Consider the following 24558-nt stretch of genomic DNA (forward strand, 5'->3'; position numbering starts at 1 on the left):
CGTGCAATAAAAAAGAACCAAAAATAAAAGTTCTCAGAATGTTCTAAAAATTTAATACGATTTTTTTTGAACATTTAAGAATTTATGGTGCAAATAACATCAGAGGGAGGTGCACTAGGTGGGCACAACCCACCTGGGCGCGCCAGGACCCCAGACGCTCCCTGGTGGGTTGTGGTCCCCACGCGGCCCCCTCACTTATCTCTTCATCCCACATCACACTACAAAAAAAAGACACATCCGTGACATTTTGGGCCGAACGAAATTTTTTCTGTCATACATATGACACTTCTATGACGATCATTGTGACAAAACCTGGTATCATCATAGGTGTGGTGGGCTCCTACATCTATGACAAAAAATCATGATAGAAAATGGGCTTTTTGTCCTAGGCGGGCCGGAGACGCAGCTGCATGACATTCTTTGGGCCATCCATGATGGAAAAAACCGTGGTAGAAGCGAGGGCGAGGAAAATTTCGGGGAGTTCCCAGTTACGGTGGGAGGTCGGGGGCCGAGCGATGCATGTTTTTCTCGTACACGTACGCGCGTGTGTGCGAGGCATTGGCTCTAACTGAACCCGAGCGAGACGTTGGGCTCTAACTGAACCCGAGCGATTGCACTGCAGGCTACGCGTTACTAAACCCGAGCGATCGATCGATGGCTGTTAACTGAACCCGATCGAGCGATTCCTTCACTACTGCTACTAACTGAAGCCGATCGATTGGATGAACAGTGAGCGTTACGGGGGCGAGGGGAGGGGGTTGGATGAACAGTGAACGGTGGAGTTTTCAGTTGTACAACCAAGTTCCTTCTTCATACCATGTAAATTAAACTATACAGAGCAAGTGATCTTCTTTTGCACTGCATGTATGCTTCTGTTCTTCATCCGTAATCCAGTGGTGTGGTGAACCTACCCACTATAGCACAATGTCATATTCTGCAATGTCTTAACTATGAACAATGTCATATCATTCTACTATTATTTAAACCGTCTCTTTATTTGCCAATCTGAAATGGTATAAATTGACAGCACACTAACCATTGATACTTATGAGTTCTTGATCTGTAATCCAGTGGTGTCGTGAAGCTGCCAACTCCTTCACAATGTCATTTCCTGCCATGTCTTGACCTGAACAATACCATATTGTGTTAATGCAATTTTAAACTGTGTCACTTTATTCGTCAGTAAGAAATATGATGAATTGTCAGCACTGATACTTTTATGTGCAAAACCTGTCATATGTCTGCTTATTTATCTTTCAGAGTGAGGAAGATATAAGTGTTGAATAAGCGCAGTCTCATCATCTTGCTCAGCTGCTTGCGCTGCAGCTCCCCAGCAGGGCTAACCTTTCTTGAACTCTATTGAAGTGCTGTCGGTTTTGCATATTATTTTGTCGGTGTGTTTATTTGCACTGGTGGCTATCTTTGATGCCCCGTGTATGTAATCTGCTGTCTGCTTGTGCTTTATTATCATAGTGGCGAACTTTGATGCCCAGTGGATGTAATATGCCGTAATTTCTTTATTGTATAGTCTAGGTTTTTTCTTATTCACGATGCTGCAATTATTTTACTGTATATATATCATGTCTTCGTAGTAAACCGGCCAAACTGTAAAATTACGGTACATAATCGGGCCATCATGCAATCACGATGTAGGTTGGGCCTGAAACGTGCCGAACAGCTCACGGGCCGGCAGCAGCCCGAAATGAACCCCGACCAATGATTGTGTGAATCAAATCATGGGCTTTTAACAAGCCAAAATTGTCTCGGTCCTTATTTGACCCAATCAGATATCGGCTGCGAGCAGGCCGGATGCAAACCGGGCCGTAGTTAGGCCCAACTATATGACGAGCTTTAACAGGCCGAAATTAATATAGGGACGAAATGTTAAATGGGCCCTTAACAGGCCAAAACTAATATCAGGCCGAATTACTAAGTGGGCCTTTAGCAAGTGGGCCCAAAAGCATAGTGTCCAGTTGACGGGCCGAATCTGATATGGGCCATAATTGAGCCCAAAGCCTCTTAAAGGGCCGGACCTGATCTGGGCCGTAATTTGTCCCAGAACGTGGTAGGCTTTTAACGGGCCGGATCTCATATGGGACACTATTAGGCCCGGAGCATGGCAGGCCATTAATGGACCAGATCAAATATGGGCCGACATTTGGCCCAAAACATGGCAGCCAGTTAATGGGCCGACCTACTAGGGTCCTCAAAATCTTGTGGGCCTACAGCTAGGCCGGCCCATTAATGTCGGCAAAATCTCGTGGGCCTTTAGCTGGGCCGGCCCATTATGATCTGCAAGAATCTTGTGGGCCTTTACCTGGGCCGGACCATTATGGCACACAAAAATCTTGTGGCCCTTTACCTGGGCCGGCCCATTATGGCCCGCAAAATCTTGTGGGCCTTTAGCTGGGCCAGCCCATTATGGTCCGCAAAATCTCGTGGGCCTTTAGCTGGGCCGGCCCATTATGGTCCGCAAAATCTTGTGGGCCTTCAGTTGGGCCGGCCCATTTAAACTTGATGGGCCGGTCCATGTGTCAACATATCATAGGCGCGTCTCGCCCATTGGATGAGTGACACCTATGCCAACGCGGACATGACACGTGTCTCCTCCAGCCAATGATGATTTTACACGTGGAAAATCCCCATTAGTTGGGGCTGTTAACGGGTTATCGGATCCAAAACCCAACCCAATAGCTTAACGGCGTTCCGTTACGGTGGATGCCACGTGTCGGTCACCCTTGACGAAAGCACTTCTGTGACGCGCAATTTATCGTCATGGATGAAGGAAATATGCCCTAGAGGCAATAATAAAGTTATTATTTATTTCCTTGTATCATGATAAATGTTTATTATTCATGCTAGAATTGTATTAACCGGAAACATAATACATGTGTGAATACATAGACAAACAGAGTGTCACTAGTATGCCTCTACTTGACTAGCTCGTTGATAAAAAATGGTTATGTTGCTAACCATAGACATGAGTTGTTATTTGGTTAACGGGATCACATTATTAGGAGAATGATGTGATTGACTTGACCCATTCCATTAGCTTAGCACTTGATCGTTTAGTTTGTTGATATTGCTTTCTTCATAACTTATATATGTTCCTATGACTATGAGATTATGCAACTCCCGTTTACCGGAGGAACACTTTGTGTGCTACCAAACATCACAACATAACTGGGTGATTATAAAGGTGCTCTACAGGTGTCTCCGAAGGTATTTGTTGGGTTGGTGTATTTCGAGATTAGGATTTGTCACTCCGATTGTCGGAGAGGTATCTCTGGGCCCTCTCGGTAATGCACATCACTCAAGCCTTGCCAGCATTGCAACTAATAAGTTAGTTGCGGGATGATGTATTACGGAATGAGTAAAGAGACTTGCTGGTAATGAGATTGAACTAGGTATTGAGATACCAACGATCGAATCTCGGGCAAGTAACATACCGATGACAAAGGGAACAACGTATATTGTTATGCGGTCTGACCGATAAAGATCTTCGTAGAATATGTAGGAGCCAATATGAGCATCCAGGTTCCGCTATTGGTTATTGACCGGAGACGTGTCTCGGTCATGTCTACATAGTTCTCGAACCCGTAGGGTCCGCACGCTTAAAGTTTGGTGACGATCGTAATTAGGGTTTTTGTGTTTTGATGTACCGAAGGTTGTTCGGTGTCCCGGATGTGATCACGGACATGACGAGGAGTCTCGAAATGGTCGATGCTTATGTGAAAAAGCTTCAACCTGATAAGCTCGAACCCAAATCGGAGAAATGTGTCTTCATAGGATACCCAAAGGAGACTGTTTGGTACACCTTCTATCACAGATCCGAAGGCAAGACTTTTGTTGCTAAATTTGGAGTTTTTCGAGAGAAGGAGTTTCTCTCGAAAGAAGTGAGTGGGAGAAAAGTAGAACTTGATGAGGTAACTGTACCTGCTCCCTTATTGGAAAGTAGTACATCACAAAAACCGGTTTGTGTGACACCTACACCAATTAGTGAGGAAGCTAATGATAATGATCATGAAACTTCAGATCAAGTTACTACCGAACCTCGTAGATCAACCGGAGTAAGATCCGCACTAGAGTGGTACGGTAATCCTGTTTTGGAAGTCATGCTACTAGATCATGATGAACCTACAAACTATGAAGAAGCGATGGTGAGCCCAGATTCCGCAAAATGGCTAGAATCCATGAAATTTGAGATGGGATCCATGTATGAGAACAAACTGTGGACTTTGGTTGACTTGCCTGTTGATCGGCAAGCAATTGAGAATAAATGGATCTTCAAGAAGAAGACTGACGCTGACGGTAATGTTACTGTCTACAAAGCTCGACTTGTTGCAAAAGGTTTTCCACAAGTTCAAGGGATTGACTATGATGAGACCTTCTCACCCGTAGCGATGCTTAAGTCTGTCCGAATTATGTTAGCAATTGCCACATTTTATGATTATGAAATTTGGCAAATGGATGTCAAAACTGCATTCCTGAATGGATTTCTGGAAGAAGAGTTGTATATGATGCAACCAGAAGGTTTTGTCAATCCAAAGGGAGCTAACAAAGTGTGCAAGCTCCAGCGATCCATTTATGGACTGGTGCAAGCCTCTCGGAGTTGGAATAAATGCTTTGATAGTGTGATCAAAGCATTTGGTTTTATACAGACTTTTGGAGAAGCCTGTATTTACAAGAAAGTGAGTGGGCGCTCTATAGCATTTCTGATATTATATGTGGATGACATATTATTGATTGGAAATAATATAGAATTTCGGGATAGCATAAAGGGATACTTGAATAAGAGTTTTTCAATGAAAGACCTCGGTGAAGCTGCCTACATATTGGGCATTAAGATCTATAGAGATAGATCAAGACGCTTAATTGGACTTTCACAAAGCACCTACCTTGACAAAGTTTTGAAGAAGTTCAAAATGGATCAAGCAAAGAAAGGGTTCTTGCCTGTGTTACAAGGTGTGAAGTTGAGTAAGATTCAATGTCCGACCACTGCAGAAGATAGAGAGAAAATGAAAGATGTTCCCTATGCTTCAGCCATAGGCTCTATCATGTATGCAATGTTGTGTACCAGACCTGATGTGTGCCTTGCTATAAGTCTAGCAGGGAGGTACCAAAGTAATCCAGGAGTGGATCACTGGACAGCGGTCAAGAACATCCTGAAGTACTTGAAAAGAACTAAGGATATGTTTCTCGTATATGGAGGTGACAAAGAGCTCATCGTAAATGGTTACATTGATGCAAGCTTTGACATGACCCGGACGATTCTAAATTGCAAACCGGATACGTGTTTACATTAAACGGTGGAGCTGTCATTTGGTGCAATTCTAAACAAAGCATCATGGCAGGATCTACATGTGAAGCGGAGTACATAGCTGCTTCAGAAGCAGCAAATGAAGGAGTCTGGATGAAGGAGTTCATATCCGATCTAGGTGTCATACCTAGTGCATCGGGTCCAATGAAAATCTTTTGTGACAATACTGGTGCAATTGCCTTGGCAAAGGAATCCAGATTTCACAAGAGAACCAAGCACATCAAGAGACGCTTCAATTCCATTCAGGATTTAGTCCAAGTGGGAGACATAGAAATTTGCAAGATACATACGGATTTGAATGTTGCAGACCCGCTGACTAAGCCTCTTCCATGAGCAAAACATGATCAGCACCAAGGCTCCATGGGTGTTAGAATCATTACTGTGTAATCTAGATTATTGACTCTAGTGCAAGTGGGAGACTGAAGGAAATATACCCTAGAGGCAATAATAAAGTTATTATTTATTTCCTTGTATCATGATAAATGTTTATTATTCATGCTAGAATTGTATTAACCGGAAACATAATACATGTGTGAATACATAGACAAACAGAGTGTCACTAGTATGCCTCTACTTGACTAGCTCGTTGATAAAAAATGGTTATGTTTCCTAACCATAGACATGAGTTGTTATTTGGTTAACGGGATCACATCATTAGGAGAATGATGTGATTGACTTGACCCATTCCATTAGCTTAGCACTTGATCGTTTAGTTTGTTGCTATTGCTTTCTTCATAACTTATATATAGTTTCCTATGACTATGTGATTATGCAACTCCCGTTTACCGGAGGAACACTTTGTGTGCTACCAAACGTCACAACGTAACTGGGTGATTATAAAGGTGCTCTACAGGTGTCTCCGAAGGTATTTGTTGGGTTGGTGTATTTCGAGATTAGGATTTGTCACTCCGATTGTCGGAGAGGTATCTCTGGGCCCTCTCGGTAATGCACATCACTCAAGCCTTGCAATCATTGCAACTAATAAGTTCGTTGCGGGATGATGTATTATAGAACAAGTAAAGAGACTTGCCGATAATGAGATTGAACTAGGTATTGAGATACCGACAATCGAATCTCGGGCAAGTAACATACCGATGACAAAGGGAACAACGTATATTGTTATGCGGTCTGACCAATAAAGATATTCGTAGAATATGTAGGAGCCAATATGAGCATCCAGGTTCCACTATTGGTTATTGACCGGAGATGTGTGTCGGTCATGTCTACATAGTTCTCGAACCCGTAGGGTCTGCACGCTTAAAGTTCGATGATGATCGTAATTAGGGTTTTTGTGTTTTGATGTACCGAAGGTTGTTCGGTGTCCCGAATGTGATCACGGACATGACGAGGAGTCTCGAAATGGTCGAGACATAAAGATTGATATACTGGAAGCCTATATTTGGATATCGAAAACGTTCTAGGTGAAATCGGGATTTTATCGGAGTACCGGGGGGTTACCGGAACCCCTCGGGGGTTATTGGGCCTACATGGGCCCTAAGGGAGAAGAGGAGGGCCGGCCAAGGCAGGCCGCGCGCCCCCTCCCCCCTAGTCCGAATAGGACAAGGAAGGGGGGGGGGCGCCCCCCTTTCCTCTTTCTCCCTTCCCCCTTCCTTTTCCAACAAGGCAAGAGGGGGCAGTCCTACTCCCGGTGGGAGTAGTTCTCCTCCAGGTGCACCCCTTGGGCCGGCCGCACCTCCCCCTCTCCCTCCTTTATATACGGGGGAAAGGGGGCACCCCATGACACACAAGTTGATCTTCGTGATCATTCCTTAGCCGTGTGCGGTGCCCCCTTCCACCATATTCCACCTCGGTCATATCGCAGTGGTGCTTAGGCGAAGCCCTGCGTCGGTAGAACATCATCACCGTCATCACGCAGCCGTGCTGACGAAACTCTCCCTCAACACTTTGCTGGATCGGAGCTCTAGGGACGTCACCGAGTTGAACATGTGCAGAACTCGGAGGTGCCGTACGTTCGGTACTTGGATCGGTCGGATCGGGAAGACGTACGACTACTTCCTCTACATTGTGTCAAAACTTCCGTTGTCGGTCTACGAGGGTACGTAGACAACACTCTCCTCTCTCGTTGCTATGCATCACCATGATCTTGCTTGTGCGTAGGAAAATTTTGAAATTACTACGTTCCCCAACAATGGAAGTGGACACTTCCGTGATGATAATTTGGGTAATGTCATGGAACACTTCTACGACAACACAGGTATGACTATCTTGATTCTGTCATAAATTTGTCATGGATGTACATGCATGACAAAAAACGCGACCTACTGTGACAAACACGTATCATCACGGAAGTGTATTTTTTTGTAGTGTCACCACCTACTTCCAGAAAAAAATCACCATTGCTCTCTCTCTCTCTCTCTCTCTCTCTCGTGTTCTTGCTCTCAAACCCATGGATTTTGATCTCTTTGCTCAAAGCTCCATTTCCGAAACAGTTTCAGGGGATTGTTTCTTGGTATGTGACTCCTCCGTTTGTCCAATTAGTTTTTGCTTTAGTGGTTTATATTTTGAATAATTAGCTACTCTCGGTGCTGCTGTAGATGAGCTTGCATGTTGGATTCTTAGAGTTCTAAGTAGTTTGAATGCTTGCTATGGCCTCTATGCATCCTTATGAGTTGTTGCTATCAATCTTGTAGAGTTTTGTTGAGAAAAATTTTGTGGACTAAAAATTTCGGAATTTTGTTCGTGGGAAAAAGATGAGTATCTTTAGGAAGTTTGCTTCCAAGAAGAACTCCAAGGGAGTCATTGCAGAGTCATCTGACAGTGATCTCCATACCCAAAGAATGGCAGAGGTATGGCCGTGCGAATGGCCGCATAACCCGTTCATGGAAGGGGCCGGAATCCTTCAGGAGTTTGCACAATATGCTGCTAATGTCGGCCTCACCGACTTCATCGCAACTGAATGTGAACAGTATCATCTGCTCACAAATTCCTTTGTGCAAAATTTTTGTTTCCTTCCTAGGAATAACCCCCCTGAGGTGCAGTTTAATTTATATGTTGAAACTTGTCAGATACCACTTACTGAATTCTGTGATATATGCATGATCCCTTCTGACAGGAGTTTAGTTGAGCCTAGGCTCGCGGAGTTTGATGTTTTTTACTGCACTCTAACTGTGGGGGATGAGAGAGGGGTGTCAAGTGTCACTGCCACTAGCATACACTTTCCTGCTATGCATTATTTTGCTTTATTCATTGCAAAGTGTTTGCTTGCTATAGAGAAAGGAGGTGCACTTAGTGCTCCAGACTTTGCTATTTTGCGTCATGCATTTTACGCCGACAACACTTATAGCTTAGGAGCTATTGTGGCATGTCGCCTCCACGTTAACAGATCCAAGGGCAAAATACATGGTGGTATTTACGCTACTCGCTTGGCGACTCACTTTAATGTTCTGATACGCCAACATGATTATCCTTTACCTAAGGTTTATTTAGATCGTCAGGCTATGGAACAACACCATTTTATTGATGGCGATTACACTAATATTCCTATTCCTTATAACCTGGTTTTCAGTGTGGACACTCGTGATATTATCCCATTTCCTGCAGCTGCTTTGTTTGATCCTATTGCCAGGGGCGGAAACCGGATTATGCCTGAGGAAATTGTCGCCTATCGGAACAACCTAGCTGCAGCACAGGAGGAGCCTCAGGAGTGGGACCCTGATACGTCTCCGTCATATCTACTTTTCCGAACACTTTTGCCCTTGTTTTGGACTCTAACTTGCATGATTTGGATTGAACTAACCTAGATTGATGCTATTTTCAGCAGAATTGCCATGGTGTTATTTTTGTGCAGAAATGAAAGTTCTTGGAATGACCTGAAAATCAATGGAGATTATTTTTGGAATATATAAAAAATACTGGCGAAAAGATCCACGTCAGGGGGCCCACACCCTGTCCACGAGGGTGGGGGCGCGCCTACCCCCTGGGCACGCCCCCTGCCTCGTGAGCCCCCTGATGCTCCACCGACGTCCATCTTGACTCCATATATTCGTATTCGGGGAGAAAAAAATAAGAGAGAAGGATTCATCACGTTTTATGATACGGAGCCGCCGCCAAGCCCTAAACTCTCTCGAGACGCTGATCTGGAGTCCGTTCGGGGCTCCAGAGAGGGGAATCCGTCGCCATCGTCATCATCAACCTTCCTCCATCACCAATTTCATGATGCTCACCGCCATGCGTGAGTAATTCCATCGTAGGCTTGCTGGACGGTGATGGGTTGGATGAGATTTATCATGTAATCGAGTTAGTTTTGTTAGGGTTTGATCCCTAGTATCCACTATGTTCTAAGATTGATGTTGCTATGACTTTGCTATGCTTAATGCTTGTCACTAGGGCCCAAGTGCCATGATTTCAGATCTGAACCTATTATGTTTTCATGAATATATGTGAGTTCTTGATCCTATCTTGCAAGTCTATAGTCACCTATTATGTGTTAAGATCCGTTAACCCCGAAGTGACAATAATTGGGATACTTACCGGTGATGACCGTAGTTTGAGGAGTTCATGTATTCACTATTTGTTAATGCTTTGGTCCGGTACTCTATTAAAAGGAGGCCTTAATATCCCTTAGTTTCCAATAGGACCCTACTGCCACCGGAGGGTAGGACAAAAGATTTCATGCAAGTTCTTTTCCATAAGCACGTATGACTATATTCGGAATACATGCCTACATTACATTGATGAACTGGAGCTAGTTCTGTGTCACCCTATTTTATAACTATTGCATGATTGGTCGCATCCGACATAATTATCCATCACTGGTCCATTGCCTATGAGATTTTCCTATATTGTTCTTCACTTATTTACTTTTCCGTTGCTACTGTTACAATCACTATAAAACCAAAAATATTAATTTTGCTACCGTTACCACCACTATCATATTACTTTGCTACTAAACACTTTGCTGCATATATTAAGTTTCCAGGTGTGGTTGAATTGACAACTCAGCTGCTAATACTTGAAAATATTCTTTGGCTCCCCTTGTGTTGAATCAATAAATTTGGGTTGAATACTCTACCCTCGAAAACTATTGCGATCCCCTATACTTCTGGCGCCGTTGCCGGGGAGCATAGCTCTATTCTTTGAGTCATGTGGGATTTATATCTGTTGATCACTATGAAGAACTTCAAAGACCAAAGAACCAAGATTTTTCCCTCAACTACGAGGGGAGGTAAGGAACTGCCATCTAGCTCTGCACTTGATTCACCTTCTGTTTTGAGTAAACTTGCGACACCTACACCTGCTATTCATTCTGATATGTCGCTCGTTATTGATGATGCCACTTCTGCTTTGCATGATACTTATGATGAAACTACTTCTATGGTTGATAATACTGTGCCACTAGGTGAATTTCTTGATGAACAACTGGCTAGGGGTAGAGAGAATGAAATTCTTAAAACTGATAATATTGATGAATGTGATGATGAAGATTCTCCCCCTAGATATGAATTGCCTGTTGTGCCTGAGGGTTATGTTATGGATGAAGAAACTGCTAGAGACTTCTTAGCTTGCAATGATAGATCTGATCTTAAGAAATTATTAGCTAAGCTCAAAGAAAAGTCTTTGAATGCTATAATGAAATATGACCGTGCTTTTTCTACTTCACCTATCTTTATTACTGATAAGGATTATGATTTATCTGTCGATCCCGAGTTAATTACTTTGGTTGAATCTGATCCTTTTTATGGCTATGAATCTAAAACTGTTGTGGCACATCTTACTAAATTAAATGATATAGCCACCCTGTTTACTCATGATGAGAAAACTCGCTATTACTTTATCCTTAAGTTGTTTTCGTTCTCATTAAAGGGTGATGCTAAAACATGGTTTAATTCTCTTGATCCTGGTTGTGTGCGTAGTCCCCAGGATACGATTTATTACTTCTCTGCTAAATATTTCCCCGCTCATAAGAAACAAGCTGCTTTAAGGGAAATATATAATTTTGTGCAAATTGAAGAAGAGAGTCTCCCAAAAGCTTGGGGGAGGCTTCTCCAATTACTTAATGCTTTGCCTGATCATCCTCTGAAGAAAAATGAAATAGTTGATATCTTTTATAATGGACTAACTGATGTTTCTAGAGATTACCTGGATAGTTGTGTTGGTTGTTATTTCAGGGAAAGAACTGTTGATCAAGCGGAATTGCTATTCAATAATATGTTGACTAATGAAAATAATTGGACACTTCCTGAACCAACTCCTAAGCCAACTCCGAAGAAAAGGGGTATTTTATTTCTCAGTCCTGAAGATATGCAAGAGGCAAATAAATCTATGAAATAAAAAGGTATTAAAGCTAAAGATGTTAAGAATTGACCACTGAAGAAATACATGGTCTTGATAACCCGACACAGGTAGTGAAGGTAAATTCTCTCTATAGATTTGATGAATGTGAAATCCCATTTACTAAGTTTGCTAGCCAATGTTTGGATGAGTTTGATGACTTTATGGTTAAACAAGAAAACTTCAATGCTTATGTTAGTAGACAATTGAAACACAATGCTGATATGCTTGAACACTTGAGTGATTATATGTCTAGAGTTAAAGGTGAACTTAAACTTAGTAGTAAACATGCTTCTATGGTTACCACTCAAGTAGAACAAGTACTTAAGGCTCATAATGATTTGCTCAATGAATTAACTTATAAGAAACATGATAATGATGTTAGATTCATGACTAGAGGTGGTAAAATGACTCAGGAACCTTTGTATCCCGAGGGCCACCCTAAGAGACTTGAGCAAGATTCTCAGAGAACTAACGTAGATGCACCTAGTTCTTCTAAGAAGAAGAAAAAGAAAAATGATAGGACTTTGCATGCTTCTAGTGAACCTGCTATTGACACACCTGAGAATCCCAATGATATTTCCATTTCTGATGCTAAAACACAATCTGGTAATGAACATGAACCTAGTGATAATGTTAATGATGATGTTCATGTTGATGCTCAACCTAACAATGACAATGATGTAGAGATTGAACCTGTTGTTGATCTTGATAACCCACAATCAAAGAATCAACGTTATGATAAGAGAGACTTCGTTGCTAGGAAGCACGGTAAGGAAAGAGAACCATGGGTTCAGAAACCCATGCCTTTTCCTCCTAAACTATCCAAGAAAAAGGATGATGAGGATTTTGAGCGCTTTGCTGAAATGATTAGACCTATCTTTTTGCATATGCATTTGACTGATATGCTTAAAATGAACCCTTATGCTAAATACATGAAGGATATTGTTACTAATAAAAGAAAGATACAAGAAGCTGATATTTCCACCATGCTTCCTAATTACACTTTTAAGGGTGGAATACCAAAGAAACTTGGAGATCCAAGAGTACCAACTATACCATGCTCCATTAAAAGAAACTATGTTAAAACTTCTTTATGTGATCTCGGAGCCAGTGTTATGCCTCTCTCTTTATATCATAGACTTGATTTGAATAAGTTGACACCTACTGAAATATCTTTGCAAATGGTCGATAAATCAACTGCTATACCTGTCGATATTTGTGAGGATGTGCCTGTTGTGGTTGCAAATGTTACTATTTTAACGGACTTTGTTATTCTTGATATTCTCGAGGACGATGGTATGTCCATTATCCTTGGTAGACCCTTTTTGACTACTACAGGGGCTGTTATTGATTGCAACAATGGCAATGTCACTTTTCATGTTAATGGTAATGAGCATAAGATACACTTTCCAAGGAAACAACATCAAGTCCACAGTATAAATTCTATTGGAAAAATTTCGACGATTACTATTGGAGGTTTTGAATTTCCTCTCCCTACTATCAAGATGAAATATGATATTCTTATTGTTGGGGATGTGCATATCCCCGTTGAGGTAACCTAGTTCGAAAATTCTTCGGTTTCATGTTATTCGGAATGAGTTTGTTAACAAGACCTGACCAACCTTGTTAGTGGATTCCTTTTTATGAGCATGAGATGGATGAATTTAGAAAACACAACTCTTTGTACCCTCTTTTTACTTTTTGTTATTTATATTAAATAAAGGAAAAATAGTATTTTCTGTGTGTTTTCTGAATTATCCATGCAATAAAAAATACCCTGAAAAATAAAAGTTCTCCAATTGTCCTGAAAATGAAATATGATTTTTTCTAGAATATTTGAAGATTTTAGGCACTGAGAACACAACAGGAGGAGCAACCACGTGCCCACAAGGGTGGAGGGCGCGCCCACCCCTAGGCGCGCTCCCTGCCTCGTGGACCCCACGTGGGTCCCCTCCACTTATCCTTGCACCCACACACTTCGTCTTGCTCTAGAAAAAAAATCATACACTAGCTCAAACCCGAGTCCTAGCTCATCTTGCTGCCATTTTCGATCTCCTTGCTCAAAACTCCATTCACAAAACTGCTTTGGGGGATTGTTCTTTGATATGTGACTCCTCCAATGGTCCAATTAGTTTTTGTTCTAGTGCTTTATTTATTGAATTTTTTGCTGCTTAGGTGACCCTGTTCTTGAGCTTGCATGTCAAATTTATGTGGTCAAAATTAGTTTTAATGCATGATATGGCCTCTAGAAACTTGTAAGAGTAGTTGCTATCAATCTTGTTGAGTTTGGTTCACTTTAATTTTAAGTTACTAAAAATTTCAGAAATTTTTAGAAAAAGATGAAGAGATTTTTGAGGGGCTCATCGAGCCGAAGCTCGAAGGATAAGCAAAGTGAAGAGAACAAGAAGCCCAAGTATAATCTCCCTCGTACTGTGGAGGTTCGGCGATGTGAATGGCCTTGTGATGAGTTCTTGAGAGAAGGCGGGATTCATGAAGATTCTTATTATTTGGCTGAGAACGTAGGCCTCACCGCCTTCCTCCACGACCAGCGTGAACAGTATCTCTTACTCACCAATATTTGTGAGAAAAATTTTCATTTCCATGCTAGGAGATCACCACCATTGGTGGAATTTTATTTATATGATGAGCATAAGGAGATGTCACTTTATGATTTTTGCCGGGTTTGTTTGATACCCTTTGAGGGCAGCATAGAGGAACCACATCGTAATGATGTGGAGGGATTTATTGATATGCTTGCTGTAGGGAAAACGAGGAAAGTTTCCGATGCGAGAATCACTAGCATACATTTTCCTATTCCACATTACTTTGCAATATTTGCTAGTAGATGCTTAATTGGTTGCAGGAACTGTGGAAACCTTAGTGCTCCTGATATTGTTATTTTGCGCCATGCCTTGTTTCATGATACTACCTTCAGTTTAGGCGCTATTGTTGCTAAACGGTTAAATCTGAACCGTACTAAGGGCCCCGTCCTTGGAGGCATCTTCGCCTCGCGCCTTGCTGCACACTTTAACATACCTATCAGGCATTATGAGAAAGAGGAAAATTTGCTGCCTCCTATTGTTCTAGGTTATAAGAGTATGGTAGCACATGAGTTTATTGTTCAGGATAAGAATAAGATACTTAAGCACAAAGTAATATTTGGTAAAAATTATTGTGATATTATTACCTTGCCTGCGCCCTCTTTGTTTAACATATTTTCAGGCACACACCTCATTTTGCCTGAGGCCATTCATGCGTACCGGGGCCAGATGTCAGTTGCAGAGCCGGAGCCACCACTTGATCCTCACCGTCAGTCTTTTTATCAGTGGAATCCGAAGGATATCGTCAACCAGTGGCAGCCTGAGGATCCTCCTCAGTACACCGGAGAGAGCAGCTTTGATCCATGGGCATAGACCAACTTAGGCCAAAAAGCCTAAGCTTGGGGGAGTATGTATTTCTCACTGACATTACATCCATGTTCACACAGTCATGCCAGTTGTCGGTGCTCATACTTTTTCATTGTATCATCCATGCTAGTTTATTTTCTTTTGAAATCTTTCTTCTTGTGTGTTTGAAAAGCCTTAATAAAAACCAAAAAATTAGTTGTAGCTTTTAGCTAGTTTACTTTTCATGCATGTAGTAGTAGTAATTAAAGAGAAAACCCAAAAAGATTTCTCATTGTTCTTTTGCTTGTTGGGAGCTTTCTCGTGTAAATAGTTTTGTTTCTTTTCTTTTTATTTGGGGGTCGAGAGGAGAAGACCTTGATGAAAACGTTGAGTGGCTCTCATATGCATTTTGTCGATCTAACAAAGGGCCCATATTACCTTGTCTTCTCTCTTGAATTGAATGCTTGGAGATTCCAGCTTACTCCAATGCACATGCACTATTATTATTATCCATACCATTCGGTCGTGCAAGTGAAAGGCAATAATGACGATATATGATGAACTGATTGAGATGAGAACAACTGGTATGAACTCGACCTCTCTTGTTTTTGTAAATATGATTAGTCCATCGTTCCTGATTCAGCCTATTATGAATGAAACATGTTTGCAATGACAATTAGAGATTATAGTTGCTTATGCCATGCTTAATTAGCTAGGAGTTTATAATGGTTTACCTTGCGTGCCAACATGCTATTAAAATGGTTGTGATGTGGTATGATGGGGTGGTATCCTCCTATGAACGATTCGAGTGACTCGACTTGGCACATGTTCACGCATGTAGTTGAAACAAAATCAACATAGCCTCCACGATATTTATGTTCATGGTGAATTATATCCTACTCATGCTTGCATTCGGTGTTGATTAATTTTAATGCATGTTCATGACTGTTGTCGCACTCTAGCTGGCCGCTTCCCAGTCTCTTTCTAGCCTTCACTTGTACTAAGCGGGAATACTCCTTGTGCATCCAATTCCATAAACCCCTAAGTTATTCCATATGAGTCCACCATACCTTCCTATATACGGTATCTACATGCCATTCCAAGTAAATTTGTATGTGCCAAACTCTCAAATAAACATTTTGTTTTGTATGCTCGAATAGCTCATGTATCAACTAGGGCTGTCTGTATCCTCCATGCTAGGCGGGTTATTCTCAAGAGGAGTGGACTCCACTCCTCACTCATGAGAAAATGGTTGGTCACCGAGATGCCCAGTCCCATGCTCAAATCAAATCAAAATAATTGCAAACAAAACTCCCCCAGGATTGTTGTTAGTTGGAGGCACCTGTTGTTCCGGGCAAGCCATGGATTGATGCTTTTTGGTGGTGGGGGAGTATAAACTTTACCATTCTATAATGTGTGTAGCATGGAAGATATCGAGATCTCTCGGTTGTTATGTTGACAATGAAAGTATACCGCTCAAAATATTATTCATCTCTATGTGAAAACCGAGCTCTGGCACCTCTACAAATCCCTGTTTCCCTCTGCGAAGGGCCTATCCATTTACTTTTATGCTGAGTCATCATCCTCTTATTAAAAAGCACCAGTTGGAGAGCATCGCTGTCATTTGCATGTATTATTGTTAGTTTACATTGAGTATGACTTGACCGGATCTCTTTTACCATGAATTACAATGTCTAGTCAGTCCTTGATCTTTAAAGGTGCTCTGCATTTATGTTTTGCGGTCTCAGAAAGGGCTAGCGAGATACCATCTTGTTATATCATATTATGATTGTTTTGAGAAAGTGTTGTCATCCGAGATTTATTATTATTGCTCGCTAGTTGATTATGCCATTGATATGAGTAAAAATGAGACCTAAATGTTATTGTGAATATGGTTAGTTCATAATCTTTGCGGAAAACTTGAATGCTGGCTTTACAATTTACAACAACAAGAGCAAACAAAATTTTTAAAAGTTTTTCTTTATCACTTTCAGTTTATCAACTGAATTGCTTGAGGACAAGCAAAGGTTTAAGCTTGGGGGAGTTGATACGTCTCCGTCGTATCTACTTTTCCAAACACTTTTGCCCTTGTTTTGGACTCTAACTTGCATGATTTGAATGGAACTAACTCGGACCGACACTATTTTCAGCAGAATTGCCATGGTGTTATTTTTGTGCAGAAATAAAAGTTCTCGGAATGACCTGAAAATCAACAGAGATTATTTTTGGTATATATAAAAAATATTGGCAAAAAGATCCACGTCAGGGGGCCCACACCCTGTCCAGGAGGGTGGGGGGCACGCCTACCCCCCTGGGCGCGCCCCCTGCCTTGTGGGCCCCCCTATGCTCCACCGACGTCCATCTTGACTCCATATATTCGTGTTCAGGGATAAAAAATTAAGAGAGAAGGATTCATCGCGTTTTATGATACGAAGCCGCCGCCAAGCCCTAAACTCTCTCGGGAGGGCTGATCCGGAGTCCATTTGGGGCTCCGGAGAGGGGAATCCATCACCATCGTCATCATCAACCTTCCTCCATCACCAATTTCATGATGCTCACCGCCGTGCGTTAGTAATTCCATCGTAGGCTTGCTGGACGGTGATGGGTTGGATGAGATTTATCATGTAATCGAGTTAGTTTTGTTAGGGTTTGATCCCTAGTATCCACTATGTTCTGAGATTGATGTTGCTATGACTTTGCTATGCTTAATGCTTGTCACTAGGGCCTGAGTGCCATGATTTCAGATCTGAACCTATTATGTTTTCATGAATATATGTGAGTTCTTGATCCTATCTTGCAAGTCTATAGTCACCTATTATGTGTTATGATCCATTAACCCCGAAGTGACAATAATCGGGATACTTACCGGTGATGACCGTAGTTTGAGGAGTTCATCTATTCACTATGTGTTAATGCTTTGGTCCGGTACTCTATTAAAAGGAGGCCTTAATATCCCTTAGTTTCCAATAGGACCCCGCTGCCACGGGAGGGTAGGACAAAAGATGTCATGCAAGTTCTTTTCCATAAGCACGTATGACTATATTCGGAATACATGCCTACATTACATTGATGAACTCGAGCTAGTTCTGTGTCACCCTATGTTATAAATGTTGCATGATTGATCGCATCCGACATAATTATCCATCACTGGTCCATTGCCTACGAGCTTTTCCTATATTGTTCTTCGCTTATTTACTTTTCTGTTGCTACTGTTATAATCACTATAAAAGCAAAAATATTACTTTTTCTACTGTTACCACTACTATCGAATTACTTTTCTACTAAACACTTTGTTGCAGATATTAAGTTTCCATGTGTGGTTGAATTGACAACTCAGCTGCTAATACTTGAGAATATTCTTTGGCTCCCCTTGTGTCGGATCAATAAATTTGGGTTGAATACTCTACCCTCGAAAACTGTTGCGATACCCTATACTTGTGGGTTATCAGACCCTCAGGTTCCCGCTCCCCAGCACTTCAACATAGGACCTCATGGCTTCTTCGAGTGGTGATTACCAAGTTAGGCCAAAAGCCTAAGCTTGGGGGAGTACGTATTTCCACCGACATTACGTTCATGTCCATACATTTCATTTCAGTTGTCGGTGTCCACACTCTTTCATTGTATTATCCATGCTAAATTTATCTTCTTTCTTCTTGTGTGTTTGAAAAACTTTGAGAAAATCCAAAAATATTTCCTGCTTCTTTTTTATTTCTTTCTAGCATAGTTAGCTATAGTATCTAAAAAGAAAACCCAAAAAGATTTCCTTATTCTTCTTTTATTTGTTGGGAGCTTTCCCGTGTAAATAGTTTTTCTCGTTTTTTGCTTTTCCCTTTTATTTGCTTGTTTAATAAAAACCAAAAACTCCAAAAATATTTCAATGTGTTTCTCTGAATTTCTTTTTCTTTCTTTTGAGTCATACCGAGGAGAAGACCATGATGAAAATGTTGAGTGGCTCTCATATGCATTATTGTTGATCTAACAGAGAGCCCATATTACCATGTATTCTCCTTTTGAATAAAGTGTTTGAAGATTCCAGATTAGTCCATGGCACTCTTGCACTATTATTATTTTCAGATCATTCGGTTGTGCAAGTGAAAGGCAATAATGACTATATTTGATGAACTGGCCGTGGCAGAGAGAAACGGGTATGAACTCGACTTGTTCTGTTTTTGTAAATATGTTTAACCTAGTATCCATGATTTAGCCTATTATGATCAAACATGTTTGCAATGGCAATTAGAGATCATAGTTTCTCATGCCATGCATAAGTAGCTAGGAGTGGATAATGATTTATCTTCGATGTCAACATTGTGTTAAAATGATTGTGATGTAGTATGATAGTATGGTATCCTCCTCTGAATGTTCGAATGGCTTGACTTGGCACATGTTCATGCATGTAGTGGAATCAAAACCAACATAGCCTCTGTGATATTTATGTTCATGGTGTTCATATCCTACTCATGCTAGTATCCAATGTTACTTATGCATAATGCATGTTCATGACCGTTGTTGCTCTAGCTGGCCGCTGCTCAACTTATTTGCTAGCCTTCGCCTGTACTAAGTGGGAATTCTGCTTGTGCATCAAAAACCTTGAACCCAAGTTATTCCAGATGAGTCCACCATACCTACCTATATGCGGTATTACCCTGCCGTCCTAAGTAAATTTGCATGTGCCACCTCTAAAAACTTCAAATAAATATCCTTTTTTTGTGTGCCTGGATTGTTCATAGAGCGACAGGAGGTAGTCGGTATCTTCCATGCTAAGCGGGTTAATCTCATGATGAGTGTTTATTCACTCGTCATTGCATGAGAGGGTTGGTAATAGGGGTTCCCATTCCCGAACTGCAAAAAGAAAAGAGCTTACAAATAATCAAATAAAAACTCCTACGTAGCCATAACCTTTACTTTATCGCTTGGGAACCTCCACTAATGTGTTTAGCGTGGAAGATATTGATAACTAATGGTCGTGAAGTAAACAAGAAGGGCACACCTCTCAAAATTTCATTTACCTTTGTTTAAAAAACCTGAGCTCTGGCACCGCTGCAAATCACTGCTTCCCTCTGCGAAGGGACTATCTATTTACTTTTATGTTGTGTCATCACCTTCTCAAATAAGCGCTGGAACCTGAGAGCACTCTTGTCATACTCATGCATTTTGTGTAGCTAATGTTGGGTGCATCATGACTGGATCTTTTCTACCATGAATTACAATGTTTAGTCGCTGCTTGAACTTTGGAGGTGCTCTACATTTATGTTTTATGGTCTCAGAAAGGGCTAGCGAGATACCAGTATTGTCATATTATATCATGGTTGTTTTGACAACATGTTGTTGTTTAAGATATATTATTATTGCTCGCTAGCTGATTATGTCATTGATATGAGTTAATATAATTTTTCGGAGTTATTGTCGACATGGTTAGTTATAATCTTGGCTGAAAACCGGGGTGTTGTTTAAGCTTATTTATGTAAACAAGAGCAAAAGAGTTCGTAAAAGTTCTTCTTTTTCACTTTTAGTTTATCATCTGAATTGCTTGAGGACAAGAAAAGGTTTAAGCTTGGGGGAGATGATACATCTCTGTCGTATCTAATTTTCCTAATGCTTTTCCTCTTGTTTTGGACTCTAATTTTGCATGATTTGAATGAAACTAACCCGGACTGACGCTATTTTCAACAAACTACCATGGTGTTGTTTTTGTGCAGAAATAAAAGCTCTCGGATTGGAACGAAACTCTACGAGGAATTTCTATATGAATAAAGGAAACTACTGGAGCCAAGAACCACTGGAGTGGGGCCCCTGGGTAGCACAACCCACCAGGGCACCCCCCTCCAGGCTTGCCTAGGTGGGTTGTCCCCACCTGGTGGCCCCGTAGACCCTGAAACCGACGCTATAAAATCACATATTTCCAGAAAAAAATCAGGGAGGAAGAATTATCTCGTTTCGCGATACGGAGCCGCCGTCACCCCCCGTTCTTCATCAGGAGGCCAGATATGGTGTCCGTTTGGGGCTCCGGAGAGGGGGATCTTCCGTCTTCGTCATCACCAACCCTTCTCCATCGCCAATTCCATCATGCTATCCATCGAGAGTGAGTAATTCCTTCATGGGCTCGCTGGTCGGTGAGGAGTTGGATAAGATTCATCATGTAATCGAGTTAGTTTTGTTAGGGCTTGATCCCTAATATCCACTATGTTCTGAGATTCATGTTGTTATGACTTTGCCATGCTTAATGCTTGTCACTTTGGGCCCGGATGCCATGATTCCAGATCTGAACCGTTCATGTTATCACCATTATATCTATGTTCTAGATCCGATCTTGCAAGTTATAGTCACCTACTACGTCTTATGATTTGGTAACCCTGGAGTGACAATAGTAGGGATACTTCCCGGTAATGACCGTAGTTTGAGGATTTCATGTATTCACTATGTGGTAATGCTTTGTTCCAGTTATATATTAAAAGGATGCCTTAATATCCCTTTGTTTCCAATAGGACCCCACTGCCACGGGAGGGTATGACAAAAGATGTCATGCAAGTTCTTTCCATAAGCACGTATGACTATTTATGAAATACATGCCTACATTATATTTATAAATTGGAGCTAGTGCCGTATCGCCTTAGGTTATGACTTTTATATGTTGAATATCATCCAACAAATCACCGATCCAATGCCTACGATTTCCTACATATTGATCTTGCTAAGCTACTACAGCTGCTGTTACTATCGTCACTACTAGAAAACTATTACTATCACTGCTACCATTACTGTTGCTGCTATCACTACTATCAAAGCTATCATATTACTATGCTACTGATCACTTTCCTGCAGATAATTAATCTCCAGGTGCGGTTGAATTGACAACTCAACTGCTAATACTTGCAAGTATTATTTGGTTCCCCTTGTGTCGAATCTATAAATTTGGGTTGCATACTCTACCCTCCAAAACTATTGCAATCCCCTATACTCGTGGCTTATCAGTGACCAACACCCAAAGAGTTTACTAGAGTCAGTAATCTAGTTCTCATCGCCATGTGATTAACACCCAAAGAGTACTAAGGTGTGATCATGTTTTGCTTGTGGGAGAAGTTTAGTCAAGGGTCTGTCTCATTCAGATCCATATTTATTTTGCAAATTTTTATGTCTACAATGCTCTGCGTGGAGCTACTCTTAGCTAATTGCTCCCACTTTCAATATGTATCCAGATTGATACTCATAGTCATTTGAATCGATGTCAAAGCTTGCATCAACGTAACTCTTTACGACGAACTCTTTATCACCTCCATAACGAGAAAAAATTTCCTTAGTTCTCTAAGGATAATTTTGACCGCTGTCCAGTGATTGACTCCTGGATCACTATTGTACCCCCTTTGCCAAACTCATGGCAAGGTACACAATAGGTCTGGCACACAACATGGCGTACTTTATAGAACCTATGGCTTAGGCATAGGGAATGACTTTCATTCTCTCTCTATCTTCTGCCATGGTCAGGCTTCTAGTCTTACTCAACTTCACACCTTGTAGCATAGGCAAGAACTCTTTCTTCGACTGATATATTTTGAACTTCTTCAAAAACTTTGCCAAGGTATGTACTTTGTGAAAGTCCTATTAAGCGCCTCGATCTATCCCTATAGATTTTGATGCCCAATATATAAGCAGCTTCACCGAGGTCTTTCATTAAAGAAATCTTATTCAAGTATCCTTTTGTGCTATCCAGGAATTCTATATCATTTCCGATTAATAATATGTCATCCACATATAATATTAGAAATGCTACAGAGCTCCCACTCTCTTTCTTGTAAATACAGGCTTCACCGTAAGTCTGTATAAAACCATATGCTTTGATCTCCTCATCAAAGCGTATATTCCAACTCCAAGATGCTTGCACCAGTCCATAGATGGATCAATGGGGCCTGCACACTTTGTTAGCACCTTTAGTATCGGCAAAACATTCTGGTTGCATCATATACAACTTTTCTTTAACAAATCCATTAAGGAATGCAGTGTTGATGTCCATTTGCCAGATTTCATAATTATAAAATGCGGCAATTGCTAACATGATTCGGACTAACTTAAGCATCGTTACGGGTGAGAATGTCTCATCGTAGTCAACCCCTTGAACTTGTCGAAAACCTTTTGCAACAAGTCGAGCTTTGTAGATGGTGACATTACCATCAGCGTCTCTCTTCTTCTTGAAGATTCATTTATTCTTTATGGCCTGCCGATCATCAGGCAAATCCACCAAAGTCCACACTTTGTTCTCATACATGGATCCTATCTCAGATTTCATGGCCTCAAGTCATCTATCGGAATCTAGGCTCATCATAGCTTCTTCATAGTTCATAGGTTTGTCATGGTCCAGTAACATGACTTCCAGGATAGGATTACCGTACCACTCTGGTACGGAATGTACTCTGTTCGACCTACGAGGTCTAGTAGTAACTTGATCCAAAGCTTCATGATCATCATCAGTAACTTCCTCTCTAGTTGGTGTAGGCATCATGGGAACATATTTCTCTGATGTGCTACTTTCCAAATTGAGAGAAGGTATGGTGTCTACTACGCAACTTTATCCTCGTAGACGTTGTTGGGCCTCCAAGTGCAGAGTTTTGGAGGACATTAGCAAATTCCCTCAAGCGGATGACCTAAGGTTTATCAATCCGTGGGAGGCATAGGATGAAGATGGTCTCTCTCAAACAACCCTGCAACCAAATAACAAAGAGTCTCTTGTGTCCTCAACACACCCAGTACAATGGTAAATTGTATAGGTGCACTAGTTCGGCGAAGAGATGGTGATACAAGTGCAATATGGATAGTAGATATATGTATTTGTAATCTGAAAGTATAAAAACAGCAAGGTAACTAGTAGCAAAAGTGAGCGAAAACGGTATTGCAATGCTTGAAAACAAGGCCTAGGGTTCATACTTTCACTAGTGCAAGTTCTCTCAACAATGATAACATAATTAGATCATATAACAATCCCTCAACGTGCAACAAAGAACCACTCCAAAGTTTCTATCGGAGAACGTAGGACGAAAACATGCATCAACTAAAGGAAATATGCCCTAGAGGCAATATTAAAGTTGTTATTTTATATTTCCTTATATCATGATAAATGTTTATTATTCATGCTAGAATTGTATTGATCGGAAACCTAAATACATGTGTGAATACATAAACAAATACCATGTCCCTAGTGAGCCACTACTAGACTAGACGTTGATCAAAGATGGTTAAGGTTTCCTAACCATAGACATGTGTTATCATTTGATAACGGGATCACATCAATAGGAGAATGATGTGATGGACAAGACCCATCCGTTAGCTTAGCATATGAATCATTCAGTTTTATTGCTATTGCTTTCTGTATGTCAAATACATATTCCTTCGACTATGAGATTATGCAACTCCCGGATACCGAAGGAATGCCTTGTGTGCTATCAAACTTCACAACGTAACTGGATGATTATAAAGATGCTCTACAGGTATCTCCGAAGGTGTTTGTTGGGTTGGCATAGATCGATATTAGGATTTGATTTGTCACTCCGAGTATCGGAGAGGTATCTC

The sequence above is a fragment of the Triticum aestivum genome, chromosome 7A, assembly GCF_018294505.1.
Source record: "Triticum aestivum cultivar Chinese Spring chromosome 7A, IWGSC CS RefSeq v2.1, whole genome shotgun sequence".
Taxonomy (NCBI): Eukaryota; Viridiplantae; Streptophyta; class Magnoliopsida; order Poales; family Poaceae; genus Triticum; species Triticum aestivum.